The 14855-nt window shown below is 34.6% G+C and overlaps 1 protein-coding gene across 1 annotated transcript in view; it reads left to right on the plus strand.

Annotated features, from left to right (window-relative positions):
• PIK3CA (phosphatidylinositol-4,5-bisphosphate 3-kinase, catalytic subunit alpha) overlaps positions 1-14855 on the plus strand; it is a 62456-nt gene that overhangs the window by 23360 nt on the left and 24241 nt on the right. The gene's annotated exons all lie outside the window — the stretch shown is intronic.

Raw genomic sequence — 14855 nt, forward strand, 5'->3', positions numbered from 1 at the left:
CTTGGGATAATGACTCATGCGCTTTTAGAATTTTGCTTTTATGGAAACTAAAATATAGTCATAAATACAGACTTTTTACTCAAATCTTAGAGTCAGTATTTTTCTGAGTCTGTTAGTGATGAGGAAGGACACTAGTATGGTAAAGCCAATTACAACAAAATATCCAAATACAGGTCTTAATTAGATGATTTTAAATAACTTGAAAATAGATTTTTTAAATTAGGAAGCTCGTTATTATATTTTTTGCCAATAATGCTATAAAAATAGAACCCATATTTTCACCTTTTAAAAAAAATACATCATTTTGAGAACTTTGTCTCAGAGAGTAAATTTCTAATTTTCAGTGTTGACAGCGGAAATAACTCATTTTCTCTCTGCCTACTTTTCTTATTTCCCTCACAATTGGTATAGACCTTAAAGCAATATCAAGTATAGATTATCAGTAATGACTAGATGAAGTTAAAGTTTGTGTTCCAGTTTTAGTTTGACTTTGATCTTGCAATTTAGAAATAGAGACTTGACTGAATTTTGTGGACCATGGTAGATGCTCTCACTTTGCTTTCACCACAGCAGGGTTGACTCTCACATTTCCTTCCCTGTATAACTGGCCAAGGGCAGGATGCAAACATGTCTGCTGATGTGCCCCACACTCTTGCCAACTTAACAGCTTTCCCTTATCTCTTCACTTTAATCTTGCATTATCCCCTTTCTTGAAGTACTGCACTCTAGTGGAAGTTTAGTCTTCAAGCCTTCTCTATTTCAAACTTTCTTATATTTCCTTCTGTACCTTTATTTTAATTTCAGCAAAACCAGCTTCTGAATCATAATGTGTGAAGCAATTGTTACCATAACAGACAGTTTTAATGACTAATGTTAAATAACCAGCTCAAAAGTTTGTGTGAGTTGATATGTTATAAGGAAGCACTTTCAAACTTTTTTTTTCAAACTGAATTCTTACAACATAATTATATGTTGAATTTTTATAATATATAATTACATATAACTACTATATGATGCATAATTTATTATTAACTATATGTCTTGGGTAATCAACTGATGACATTTGTGCATCAGTGAGTAAAAATGGAAATATTCTACTTACTGATCACCTGTGTTAGTTTTTACACATTATGTCCATTTCAGTTTGTCATTCTCATTGCTCTCATTTTCTTTTTAAAGATTTATTTATTTGTGCATACAGAACTGTGGTACAGGCCAGAGGTGCAAGGGTGGTGGGAGGATACACCAGAGACAGAGTGGGGAGCAGAACAGACTGACTAACTAAGTACACTGCTGAGGGGAGCAGCGGGTGGATCAGGAGAGGTCTGCCAAATGATGTGGATTACCTCTGGGGCAGGTGGGGATTAAATTTATGCGGAAGTGGCTTTAGCTTCCTAGTGCTGTGCTTTAACCCACTGTGCCACCAGGGAGGGCCCTCATAGCTCTCATTTTAAGTATAATTTCCCAGATACTCAGTCCATTGTACTGTATCAAATATAAGTGAGCATAAATGTTTGAAAAGTCAAAAATCATCTACTGCTATTTCTCTTCCATCATCAGATGGATTGTAAAATTCTTTGTCTATGTTGTACTGGCTAAAATGCTTTATATTTTTCATAGGACTGCTTCTCTTTACATCTTGGCTAGGTGATGGTTGAACTGAAATTAAGGTACCCTCTCTGATTGCACTTCTGGAACATCTGTGTTCCTTTGCTTGCCAAATAACTATCAGGCATTGCTTAGAATTTTGTTTCAGGGAAATAGCCCTTTCACCAGAGAGCAAATACTGAAGGACAATAAATTACTATTAAAGTTGATCAATAATTGTTTATAGCTAGAGTTTTCACCATTCCTGTTTTAATACTAAAGTATTCTATTAGTTAATGTCGGAAAATAGAGCAAATGACAAGTGATTTCATCAGAATATAATGCTGTTTGGCTTTGATCATGGAAAAAAAGTTTCTTAAATCAAGTTTTTACTGTATTTCATATCTTTGATCCATTGTTGTAGCATCTCTCTTGAAATGTATTGTTAACCTGAAGATAGACTTGGGTAGTATTCACTGAACAAAGAATAAAATATCTTACATCATAGTGTACAGTTTGGTAAATATGGAATATAATTGCAAGTAGCTCTTTATGGGGCTTATCTGATTAAGTCAAGTAAAACTGGGGAATACTGGTTTTGGCCTATACATATGGCATATGAAATGAGCAGGGTAAAAATATAGACATTAAATGATCAGCTTACATGAAATTTTGTGTAGTAAAATTACAATGTGCTATACGTTTTGTATACAAAGTTATTGATGTATACTAGTAATGCACTGATAGAAATTGTATAAGAACAAAAGAAAACCTGATGAAATTATAGTAATATCTGCCCAGAGGAAATCTATTCAAGAACAAAATCTGAGCTTGTGATACTGAGGCAAAAGGATAATGGCACAGGTAGATAATTACTAGACAAAGTTGCAGGTATGATAACCCAGGATACAAAATACATCTTTAGCAAGATTTTTCCAGTCTTATGCAATCATGATTGTAAATTAAATATTTTGTAAACTAAGATCTGTTTTGATGATACTGTATCATATTGATGCTTAGTTATGTAATTCAGCTGTTACAGATGATGCTTTGGGATGAATGAGACCAAAAGCAAGGTTCTCCTAGTATTTTTGGTAAAAGTTCATTGATAATACCTGTTTTATAGAATGTACTACTAAAATTGGAATGACAACAGAAGACTAGCATAGTGAATTTATGACATTTTCAAGAAGTACTCCACATCTTTAAGCTAATGTTTATATTTGATTCACTTACCAGCAGGCTGTTTTCTTGTTGCAAATCTAATTGGTGGAGTTCATTTATACTTCTTCCTTAGCCTGTCAGGATTGGCAGAATCACTGTGATCACTTGCAGCACAGTCCAGACCTTGTCATTAAATTTTGAAAATAGTATTCTTGTAATAACCAATTATAGCAATGATATACAAGTATAATCTGCTTGTTCATTATTTGTGTGTGTGTGGGCGGGGTGGGGGGGTATATTACAGGCACAGATACCACACTGGTTTTATTCACCTGACTTCAAAAAGGCACCATAGATCATGAGAGAGACTTATGTGGTCCCTGATTCTCCTGAGATCACTTTGGCCTTATGGGATGGGATATACTAATTAAGTTTGGAATGCTGAATTGATCAGAAGTTAAGATAATACTCCAATACAAAGAGACCTTTTAAGAAATGTCTAGATGCAATTTGGTGAATATATTCTGTTTCTGTTGTAGCCCAAATCAAAGTTGCTAGGTCCATTTCTCTTAGACCAGGCTAAACAGAAAATCCACTCTTGGGCTTTTTAGGTTGTTTTTTGTTTTGTTTTTCCTCTCTCTTTGGAAACAATCTCTCTGTTATATAAGTAAAATAGAGCAACTAGTTCTACTGAGAAACCAGTAGCTGACCCAACCTTTGCTTTGCTTATAATATCAATATAATTTATGTGTAAGACTCATCTTTTCACCATTGTCAAAAAAGACCATAAGGTTAATACTGGAGTACAGGCAAGTTTTAATGTATTGAGACACCAGAGACATATTACCAGAAGGAATAGCACCTCACTAAAAGTTCCATTGGTGCCTAAATCATGTCTTCATTCCATGACATAGGAAATAAGATGTGTCCATTCTTGATGAGGAGAAAAATACAAATAGGGAACAGTGTGAAACAGGTATTTTCAAAAGTTCATTCACCTTCACGTTTAATAGCAGAAAAACTTGACAGGAACTATTGAGATATTCAGTGTCATGGAAAGGCTTTTTATGGCATTATGCTATAGCAGAAAGAAACAAAAATAAAAGATAACATCATAAGATAGAAGACAACAAGATTTTTTAAAAAGATAAATAAAAGTCATTTGATAAGCTTCCTTATCACTTACAGAAATATCTTACTTAACCTTGTTTAAAAGTCCTTCAAAATAATAAAGTGAGCTAGAAATGTTGCTGGTGTTAGCTTTTACTGATGTTCTTAATTTCACATGTTTCATCTAGGAATTCTTGAACTTCAAGACTATAGGTCAATGCTAGATATCATATTCTTTTTATCTCTTTCTCCTTTGATAACTGGCAACCAAGACATCATAACTATTTTATAAATCAGCCAAGTCCATGGTATTAGCTTCATTGGGGCAAGAGTGAAAATATTTTTTGATTTGAATCTAAAAGGAGAGCTAGTTTCAATACCGATTCTACATTCATATACTATTTTTCTTAAGTGAACCCATCAATCAAAAAAGGAGCAATGTGTAATTAGCATCATCTGCGTAATTCTAAGTAATAATAAGGTTTTCTTCCTGAAGTTTATGGAATATGAGTTCCAGTGGTAGGGAAATAGCAGAGGACTCTGAGTTCTATTTTTGGTTATCATCATTAATAAAGTTTATAAACCTGCTTGTTATAAAAGGTTAAGCTTCCAAAACCTTTTCTTCTGTGTTTCATGGAAGCTAAAATCTCTGCTTAGCAGGAAATTGGAGTGATATTTCAAGTATCCTCCATGTTTTGCATTTCCTTTATAGTAAGCTGTGCTTCCTCCCTGGCTAGTCTGTCATTGATATCTTATAGGTTAAATTTCTATGGAAGCAAGCAGATGTATAAGCAAGCAGGCTTCTGTTTTCATTGTGTTTCACTCTCCTCCATCAAATGGAGATACAGTTGCCAAACGCTTAGGGTTGTTTCTCTGCATAGAAAGTATATTAGTTTGTAACCTTTTTACAAGGAAAGTATCTTTTCTCATTAAAATAATAACTTTACATATTTTACCAAATTTCCCTTAAGTGTTGCTTCCGTTAACTAAGTATCTTACACAAGATGTAGGAAATGAACTGTTTGTTTTTAACCCAAAAGAATCAGCCCTGCTATTTCCAATCAATCTAAATATAAATAAAAGGCATTTTTTTTTGTTTTCTGGTGTTGTATAATTTAATTTTAATAATATAATTTTGTGCCTTTTTCCATCTCAGTTGTAATCCCCATGGGCTTCCCATCACCAAATCACCCGTGTGCTATCACCATAGTCCAGTGCACTACCTCCCCCCCCCAATTTTTGATCCCATTCCCCACTCCACCCCTGTAAAATGTCTCTGGTATAGGGTTGTTCATTACTATTATTTTTCCCCTGGTCTTTTATGCTCCTACTATAAAGTACATTTTTTTGAAAAGATTTATTTATTTGTGCTTATAGAACTGGGGTACAGGCCAGAGGTTTGGTGAGTAAGAGGATTCACCAGAGACAGAGTGGAGAGCAGAACGGGCAGATTGACAAAGTATACTGCTGAGGGTAGCAGCAGACAGGTCAGATGATTTCTGCCACGCCATGTGGGTCAGCTCCCTGGCTGGGGATTGAACGCATGCTGCAGTGGCTTCGAAGATATTCATAATGTGGTGCTTTAACCCATTGCACCACCAGGGAGAGTCCTCAAGTGCATATTTTTAATACAGCAAGAAAAATAATATTATGGTCTATTTCTTTCCCCTTCACTTCTTGTTTTTCCTCACAGATCAATTTTGGTTTTTTTTTTTTCAGTCCAAGGGCCAAAATTATTCTTTACCCTCAATCCCACTGACCAATTTGAGGGGAAACTCTGAAATTCTTAAGACTTTCTCAGGAAGAGAAGTTTCATGCAGTTTCTTTGCAAAAGATGAATTATACTGGTTACTTCCTCATAATAACATAAAAAATAAATGAAATGATACATGTAAAATCTCTAACATACTGCTTAATGCATGAAAATTCATTCCTTCTCGCTTACTTATTATATTTGTCTCTGTATTCTTACTCAAAAGGCAAAATTTAAAAGGCTTTACACTTTCTTCTGTTACTCATTTGCTTTCCCCTCCCTTTTAAATAGTAAAAACAATATCTCTAAAGAAGTAGATTTTATAATCTATGTATATCATAATTCTAAAATTAGAACTTTTGTATTTCCATCAGCTTTTTTTCTTGTCTTTTATACAGTTGCACTTGATTGTTTTCACTTGTATTGCATCATTATGAGATGTCTATTTGCTGCTTTTACTCTACTAAGAGTGTACAAGCCTCACCCTGGTAGGAATTTTACCTTTTGAATAAGATTACAGAGACAAATATAACAATGCTGACTGGGATATAAAATACATAAAACAGTCTTCATGAAAAAAAAATCTATTTGAAAATAGTTTTAAAAGTAATAGCTACTAACTCCTGTAACAAAGTTCTGACCCCTTTATGGATACATGGATATAGATAGCACTGATCCATTAAGTAAGCGAGAAGGAATGAATTTTCATGCATTATGCAGTATGTTAGAGATTTTACATGTATCATTTCATTTAGTTTTTATGATGTTTCTATGAGGAAGTAGCCAGTATAATTCATCTTGTCTCTTCCTGAGAAAGTCTTAAGAATTTCAGAGTTTCCCCTGGGGTCGGTCAGTGGGATGGCGGGTGATGGGCTATGATCTCAGCCAAAGCAGAAACACTCTGGCCAGTGACTGCTCACTGCTTGTTTTTATGTAAAGCAATGATAATCTGTCTTAACTCCCTCACAAAGATGAGAAAAGAAATATTCCTGAAAAATGCTGTCACTATGATAGTTTGTCCTATTAAAATTGTTATTTCATATTTTCCATGTTGTGTTATTAACTTTACTTTCCTCACATTTCTATTACCCTAACCTTTATCTGTTTTATTATCTAGTTGTATTTTGCACTTAAACTTCAAATTTTAATTTATTCTGTCACACTATAACTTGAATCTTTAAAAGTCCAAATTGGGAAGAATAATGACTGCATATTTTGAGTCTGATATGGTTTTCTTTATGTATATAAGATGTGGAATTTAAGTTTACAATTTATCTAATAATCTAAAATCAAGTATTTGTCTATTTTACTTCATGTTGGCTTTTATGGTTGCTTATTCCATTTTCTTTCACTTAAACTGAATTCTTTTAACCTACTTAATGAAGTCCTTGTTCACATTTATGATGTTCAGTAATCTATATTGATATAGACATAACTGACCTAGACCATAATTGTCATTTTTAAAGATTAGTGAAGACCATTCCTAAGCCCCTCTGTGGGCCTCATTGTAGGGAGCCCTGCTCTTAGTAATGTATTTTCATAACTTTCATAGCTCTATGAATTTGATAGTGAAAATGAATTTGAATTTTCTACAGATTGCTCATGAGAATGTGATTTTCTACCCTGAATCTGTTAAGTTTTTCCGAATAACTAAGAGAATGAGTTAAATTTGTTTTCTTGTGGTTAGCTTGGAAAGGTCAGCAAAGGACAGTGCTTTGGAAAAATGGATAATATGCATCTTTCCGGAGCTAGTGTATATTACAGCTGTCTCTTTGGACTCACTCCAGCAACTGCTCAGTGACTCTTAGAGGAAGAGGATTTTAGAGGCCTTAACTGGGGCTCAGAAAACTCATACTGAAAAACACTGGCTTCCTATGTACATACCACTGCTGTAAAGTTTGTTTAAAAATATAATACTTTATTTCTCAAATCCAGATAATCTCTCAGTGCTTTTTATTTTCCATTGCAAAGTATCTTCATTGATCTCTTTCTGCTTGCTACCTCTGTTGAGGTCCTTATTGTATTTGCCCTGGGATAATTTCAACAATTTAGTTTTCCTACTTACTCTTGCCTATGTTCTAGGACTTAATGCCCTAAAAGAGACTCTATTCTGGAAGAATTCACAGTCTAACAAGAAGTCAGACATAGATGTGGATAATTGTAATAAGAATATATTAAGGTAAAACTATGTAGAATGTATATTAGAGACTGGATAACATCAAGAAAGGAGGTAATTTACTCTGGAAATACTTTAGGGTACTTTTAATGAAGGTGATCTTCTTACCATAGGTTTATTAATCCAGGTTTTAACCATTCTGTTTATATGGCAAGTACAGAAGGAAATTTTTGTTCTCTTGTTGTAAATCAGACTAAAAATTTATTTGGTAATTTTAAAAAACCAAAAAGTTTATTTTCTAGTTAATGAGCAAATAAAGAGATGCAACTGAGTTAGCCACAAATACACATTAATGCTTTCCTGTTGACTGCTCTGAATATGAGAATGGAAAATATTTTTTCACTGTATTTCTAAAAATACATACTTGTAAATGTGTTGGTTAAATCAGATAATATTGTTAAGTGTATCAGTGAAATAAAAAAAATCAGTATTTGAAATCTTTTGTCACTCACCATTTACACAGCTTCTATATTTGTGGAATTTAGATAATTTAGAGAATACTAGCTGCTTATTTTAGCAAATTGTGGCTATTTGAGATGATTAAGTTGTCAGTTGAGTCAGTATAGCTACCCTCCAAATTTGCAAGTCTGTACTTTAAATTAGTTGTGTTTTTTTTTAAGATTTATTTATTTGTGCATACAGAACTGGGGTACAGGCCAGAGATGCAGGAGAGGTGAGAGGACTCACCAGAGACAGAGTGGAGAGAACAGGCAGACTGATGAAGTACAATGCTGAGGGGAGCAGTGGGCGGGTCAGGAGAGGGCTGCCTCACCTTGTGGATCACCCCCTGGGCAGGCAGATCAAACTCATGCGAAAGAGGCTTTCCCTTCTTAGTGCTGCACTTTAACCCACTGCGCCACCAGAGAGGGCCTAGCTGTGTTGTTTTTAATGACTTTTGAATGTATTTACAGTATTGATTTTTATAGACAAGTAGCTGTTTTAAACAGCTTAATTTCTAAAATTGAAACCTGAATTAATATTCTTTGATTATATTTTTACATATATAAGTAATCAGGTGAGGAAAAGTCTGCAGTCTTAGAGTGAATTTATTAAATGCAGTACTAAGTAATTCTTTTCTGTATGCTGCCTTGCTGGTGATTTTACCTCTGGAGAACTTTGAGATAAATGTTAGCGAAGGAAGACATCAGGTGATGGCAAAGATGATGATGATAAACTTAACTTTGCTTAAATTATGGTTAAAGAAATTGGAGGTTAAGATTCCTAGGGACAATAACTCAAGTATGAAAGAGAGAAGGCAGGACTATGGAGTAACAGTGTTTAGGGGTAACTTGGAAGTGCTCCATAAAAACTTTGTATCAGATAGTGAGCATGCAAAACTTAAGATAGGTAATTAAGTTACTTCTGATATACTTTCCCAATTCAAGATTTTTAACTTTATGGACTTAATGCTTCCCTTAATGCCCAAAGGATCTGGTTGCAGAGGCAGTGTTGAAGGTGACTTATTAACCCATGTACATCTAGAAAATTCTGTTGATATCAGTAATTCTGATAAACAAACTCTTTCTGCCAAAAAACCAGGTGGTAAATATTTCAGACCACGTAATCTCTAGAGCACCAGAGTACAAAGGCATTCCCTGATGATGTATAAACAAATTTATTTTCTGTATTTCAATTAAACCTTATTTATCAAAGCAGGTGGTGAACAAATTTGGCCCATGGGCAATAGTTTAACAACTTTTTCCTTAAAAGATGAAATCTGAACTACTGTTCTAATATAAATGTAAAAAGGTCTTTAATTAGAGGTTAATTTATCAAAATATTGTACTGAAAGAATATGTATCATATGTTCAAAATTTTTTACTTGCCTAGTGACTGACTTAGAAACTTTCCACTCTACATGGCGGTGAAGAGTCCAAGACTATTTTCTCCTGTTTATCTGTGTATCATCTCCTGCTTTTCTTATCCTTAATGGTATCTTTACCTCTGCTGAGCGATGCCATCTGCTCCACTTGGACTGCTGCTGTAGACCCAACTTTTACAAAATAACAAATGCAGACCTTATAAGATCCAAAAAAAATTTAGCATCTCCACATCTATAGTCAGCTTTCCAGGTTTGTCTTCATCTGACCCATTCCAAACAGTAATTTTAATACAAATTGAAAGAAGTTAACAAAAATTTTGAATCAGCAAGGTGTATCTGGTGTATCTATTATGCATTTCACACACTTAAGCTCAGACAGCAGAGGTTTTCTAATCATCATGTGGTCTTTCAGCCTTTAGGTTGTACACTATTATAACGTGCTGACCAGAGATGAGTAATAGAAGGACAGGAAGCTGCCATCATCACACAGGCTGCAGCTGAGAAATGGCCACTCACTGTGAGAAAACAAGGAGATTGGAGCATTTTTTTAAAATACCATCACCAATCTGGGTTCCTTGACATTAGGGCCAAAAATAGCCTGAGACTCAGAAGAACTCTGTAAGCTTGGTTTTTGTATAGCACAGTAATTGTTCATCAAGAAAAGGGTAAATTGTAAATTAATATTTCTTCTAAGAAAACAGGACCACCCTCATTGAAATAACTTATCACCAGATACATAGAAAACTAATAGAAGCAAAACCAATTTATATCCTAAGAGTCTGAATCCGTATGATTTGTCAGTATATGGATGTTTAGTCCTGACACTCTGAACTTAGAAGCCCAATAGAGTAGTTACTTAATAAAACTCCAAAAGTTTTATTTTTAGCAAATATATTTTTATGACTTTAAACCTCTAGTGTACAGATTCCTATTTAAAATTTTAATTTTACAGTGACTTACTCCCCTCAGTTACTTTTCAAATGAGTTTATTTTTCTTTGGAAATAGAATAGATTTAAATTTGGATAATTCTATCTTTTTTATCAACATTATTTCTTCTATAGTATAAATGTCCTTTAATTCAATATTATATATCTAATTTCTTAATTTAAAGGGTTTTTCTATATATTTGGAGAATTGAACAGATGCCGTTTTCCCCCTAAGTCTAATATTTATGTGATTATACTACATATTTGAAAAGTAATTTTTCAGGAATTCTGAATTTTAAAAGCCATGAAAAGTTTAAGACAAGCTTTTGCACAAAATACAGCCTCTCTTTTACTTACTATATACAACATAACATTCAGATTCCTTAACATGCTGTCTGCCCACCTTTTTGGCCCCAGACTACCTCTCACCACTCCTTCCTTCCTTCCGTATCACACACCCTTTCTTGTCCTGTGCACTTCAGACTCAAGCAAAAAAAAAAAAAACTTACTTTACTAGTAACCGGCTGCATTCTTTCAAGGTCTGTGACTTTGTACATGTGCTCTTGTGACATTCTAGAATACCCACGTCATTTAGCAGCTACACAACACAGCCAAGCCACCTCTTCTCTGTGAAATCTCCAACACACTCTTTGGACTTTATCTCTCTGCAGTTCCCTAACTGCAATGGACAGTTGAAGATTTCCTGTAATTTTTCCAAAGCTTACATTCTATCTTATAACAATCACCCATTGTTAAAGTTGTTCCTGTGTCTTGTTTTTTCCCCCATTAAACTGAGCCGCTCAGCATCCCAAAGGAAAGCATCTTATTTACCTTTATTTTTATAGCATATTTAGCTTAGAGCCTGGAATAACGCAGATAGTTCTAAAAAAAAAAAAAAAAAGGCAGCAAGGAATTCAAGGAATTCTTCACACTAAGCTATAGCTAGCTATACCATTTAAATAGAAATTATAGGACTCTGGAAACCTTCTAGAAGGAGTTGAGCCACTCAATACTGTTCAGAACTTTTCTGTGAACTTTGCATTACCAGTGCTGCTTTCAGGTTTCATTACTTGAAACTGTCATTCTTATGGCACTCCCTGTTTACTTTGCCTCCCTCTGTAAAGAAGCCAAGTTCCTTTTCCCCATTTCCATCTGTTGCTACTCTAGGATAATTCATGATAGCTTAGAAGGTGCTGGTGTATTTTACAGGTTTACTAGTAATATTTAGCATTTATTGAGGATTTGCTGTGTGCCCATCTCTTTGCTTCTAATTTTTCATGTGGTATCTAATAATATGAGGAGTTATGTGCCATTATCCCAACTTAAGAGAGGGTGGAGAATGAGGTTCAGTAAAATGAGTTAAACTGCCCAAGCCACCAATTATTTTCAAAGTCCATCAAAATTTGAATCCACTTAACTTGAGATCCAGTATCTAGATCTTGATTCAAAATCTGTGCTTAGCATTTATGATGACAAGTAGCTTCATTCCTTTGCCCTTTGGTTTTCTCACAGGTGAAGCAGTAATACTGATACCTAAAAAGTTATTTCTTCATGAACTCATGATACAAATTGTAAATGTAAGATCCATTTGCCTCTTCACTTATGTTACATGAGCTCTAAAAGTCAGTACAGCATGAAGCCCAATATCAGAAGACAGAAAGGAAAGTTAATGTTCTCTGCCTTCTGTATAGTACTATCGTAATATCCTGCTTTCTGGGATCCCTGTTTTATGGCTATAATTGCATTTATTCTCTTAATGAGTGGGTACATCTTGAGTATTTAGTGTTAGTTGCCCCAAAATATATTATAATAGAATAAGGATTAGAATCCAGATTTGTCTAACATATTAGACTTCTCTTTTGTTAATTGTAGGGAACATATGAGACTCTGTGAGTTGTTATTATTGCAAGTAGTTTCACCACAATTCCATAACATAGACCTGTTAGCATCATTCAACAAAGACAACTATAAACACAGCTGCTGTTTTGGTGTTGGTTGTGGTTTGGTTTTCTTTTTATTTAAATTTTTTATGCAGGCAGATCATCATCCAAAAGTAGTTGTTTGGCATTTTCCCTTGCATTATTCAAAGTTTTTTTGTATATGTAAATCACTTCTATAATTACACACATACATTAATCCATTTGGTCTTTTTACTAGCTAGCAGATTTTTCATTTAAAAATTACTGAAGTAGGATAGTAACCATGTTTTATTCCTAACTCTAAATTTGAAGGAAAAATATTTTGAACTATTAATCATTTTGATATTATTTATTTTCCAGTTACATTCTGTTTTTCCAGAGGTGGGTAGAGGGTTTGAAGTTTCTGTTGCTTCTACTCCTCATCGCCTTCATATGTTAAAACTCTGAGGCATCCATAAACACTTGTTTATAACTGAGAATTGTTACAGTATGCCCCTTGCTCTTTTAGATCCCACTGGTAGTAAGAAGAAAGGTAGTTTGTACAGGACAAACCTAGAGGCATAGAGACCTCATAGGCATTTATAATAATGTGAGCAAGAACTAGTAGCAACCTAAACCATTACTTCGAGTAGTAATGAAGGAGTGTAGACAGAGTCAGGAGATGAAATTAATGACGTTTATGGTTGGGTTAGATGCTGATGAGTACTGTGGAACTGACAGGCATCTGGATTAGTGGCATCATGCTTCTTACTCTTCTCAGTGTGCTTGTTTAACTCTTGCTCATCCTTAAAGAATTCAGTTTGCATATTACCTCCTTTGGGAAGCCTGCCTACTCCAGCCTCCATTGAATTTTTTTTTTAAAGATTCATTTATTTATAAATACTGAACAAGGGTATAGGCCAGAGGTGATGGGGATAGTAAGATTCAATGGAGACAGAGTGGGAAACAGACCTGGCAGATCTACTGAAATACACTGCTAACGGGAGCAGTGGGCAACGCAGGAGAGGTCTATTGTACCATGTGGGTACAACATCCCCCTGGCTGGGGATGGAACTCATGCCTCAGTAGCTTGACTTAACCCCTGTGCCACCAGGAAGTCCCTCCATTAAATTAAGTGACAGCAGCACTATGTGCTTTCATAGAACCTGGCACTTTTTCATGAGAGCATTTGTTCTGTTTTAACCCAACATACATATAATCTTCACACTCCATTTTGTGAGACGAAGGGCTGTGTCTGTTGTTCATTGTCATAATTCCAGCACCTGACAATGTCCTGGGATGGAACCAGTACATTTTGGTGAACAAAGTATCATGTATAGGTATAGTCCAGAGTGTCTAGTGCACTAATCTATTACACTAAGTTATCTGGTTTTTTTGATTCATTTCTCTAGCTTAACTTTCTTTTCATTTTTGGTTCTTTAATATTACTCACTTTACCGTTCCTTATGCCTTTACAGCTTAGCTTGCTAAATAAAAGAAAATATAAATGTAAGCAGAATAAACTTGTGCTTTGTGAGTTTTGACAGTGTCTTCTGAAAACAATCCCTCAAATTATTGACCCTTTTTTTTAAAAAAAAAAAAAAGAGGGCTTTAAAATATTCATACAGAACTGGGGTATAGGCCAGTGCAGGGGCAGTGAGAGGAGGATTCGCCTGAGACAGAGTGGGGAGCAGAACAGGCCGAGGGGAGCAGCGGGCAGGTCAGGAGAAGTCTGTTGTGTCATGTGGGGGTCACCTCAGGGCCGGGGATCAAACTCATGCTGAGTTTTAGCTTCTCAGTGCTGTGCTTTAACCCACTGCGCCACCAGGGAGGGCCCAGTACTTAACTTTTTTGTGTGTTACAAATCCTTAATACAGTTGGTTGACACATTGTACTGACACTGGGGGTCATTTAAGTGTAAATTGATTTACTTTAATCCAAAAAGTAAGTACTGTGTTAATTGATAACACAGGAATCTTGTGCTTCAAGGAATATGTATTAATGATACTTCCTATTATAATAAATATGTACCTAAATTATACTTTAAAAACAGAAAGATCTAGGATATTGCTTAGACAATAATTAATACAAAAGATTTTAATAATTAAAATCAAAAGATTTAAGAAAGAAAAGAGACTACTCTACAAATTCTCATTATCACAGGGTAGAGATAGGAAATAAAAAAGAAAAAGGACTTGACTTCTCTAGTTTTTACTTCACTCGTTTAAAATTAGAGCACTCAAACATTTTATGAAAGATCCTTTTCAGCCCAAATTCTTTTGTTACAAAACAATAAAGGTGATACATGTTGACAATTTTGGTTTCAATTACAATTTTTTTCGTTTTCCCATTGTTTTAACTCTGTATTGATAAGACCTGACTTAAAAAATGTATTCAAATAAAATGTTTTTGTTAAGT

The sequence above is a fragment of the Condylura cristata genome, unplaced genomic scaffold (assembly GCF_000260355.1).
Source record: "Condylura cristata isolate star-nosed mole 26May11 unplaced genomic scaffold, ConCri1.0 scaffold00003, whole genome shotgun sequence".
Lineage (NCBI taxonomy): Eukaryota > Metazoa > Chordata > Mammalia > Eulipotyphla > Talpidae > Condylura > Condylura cristata.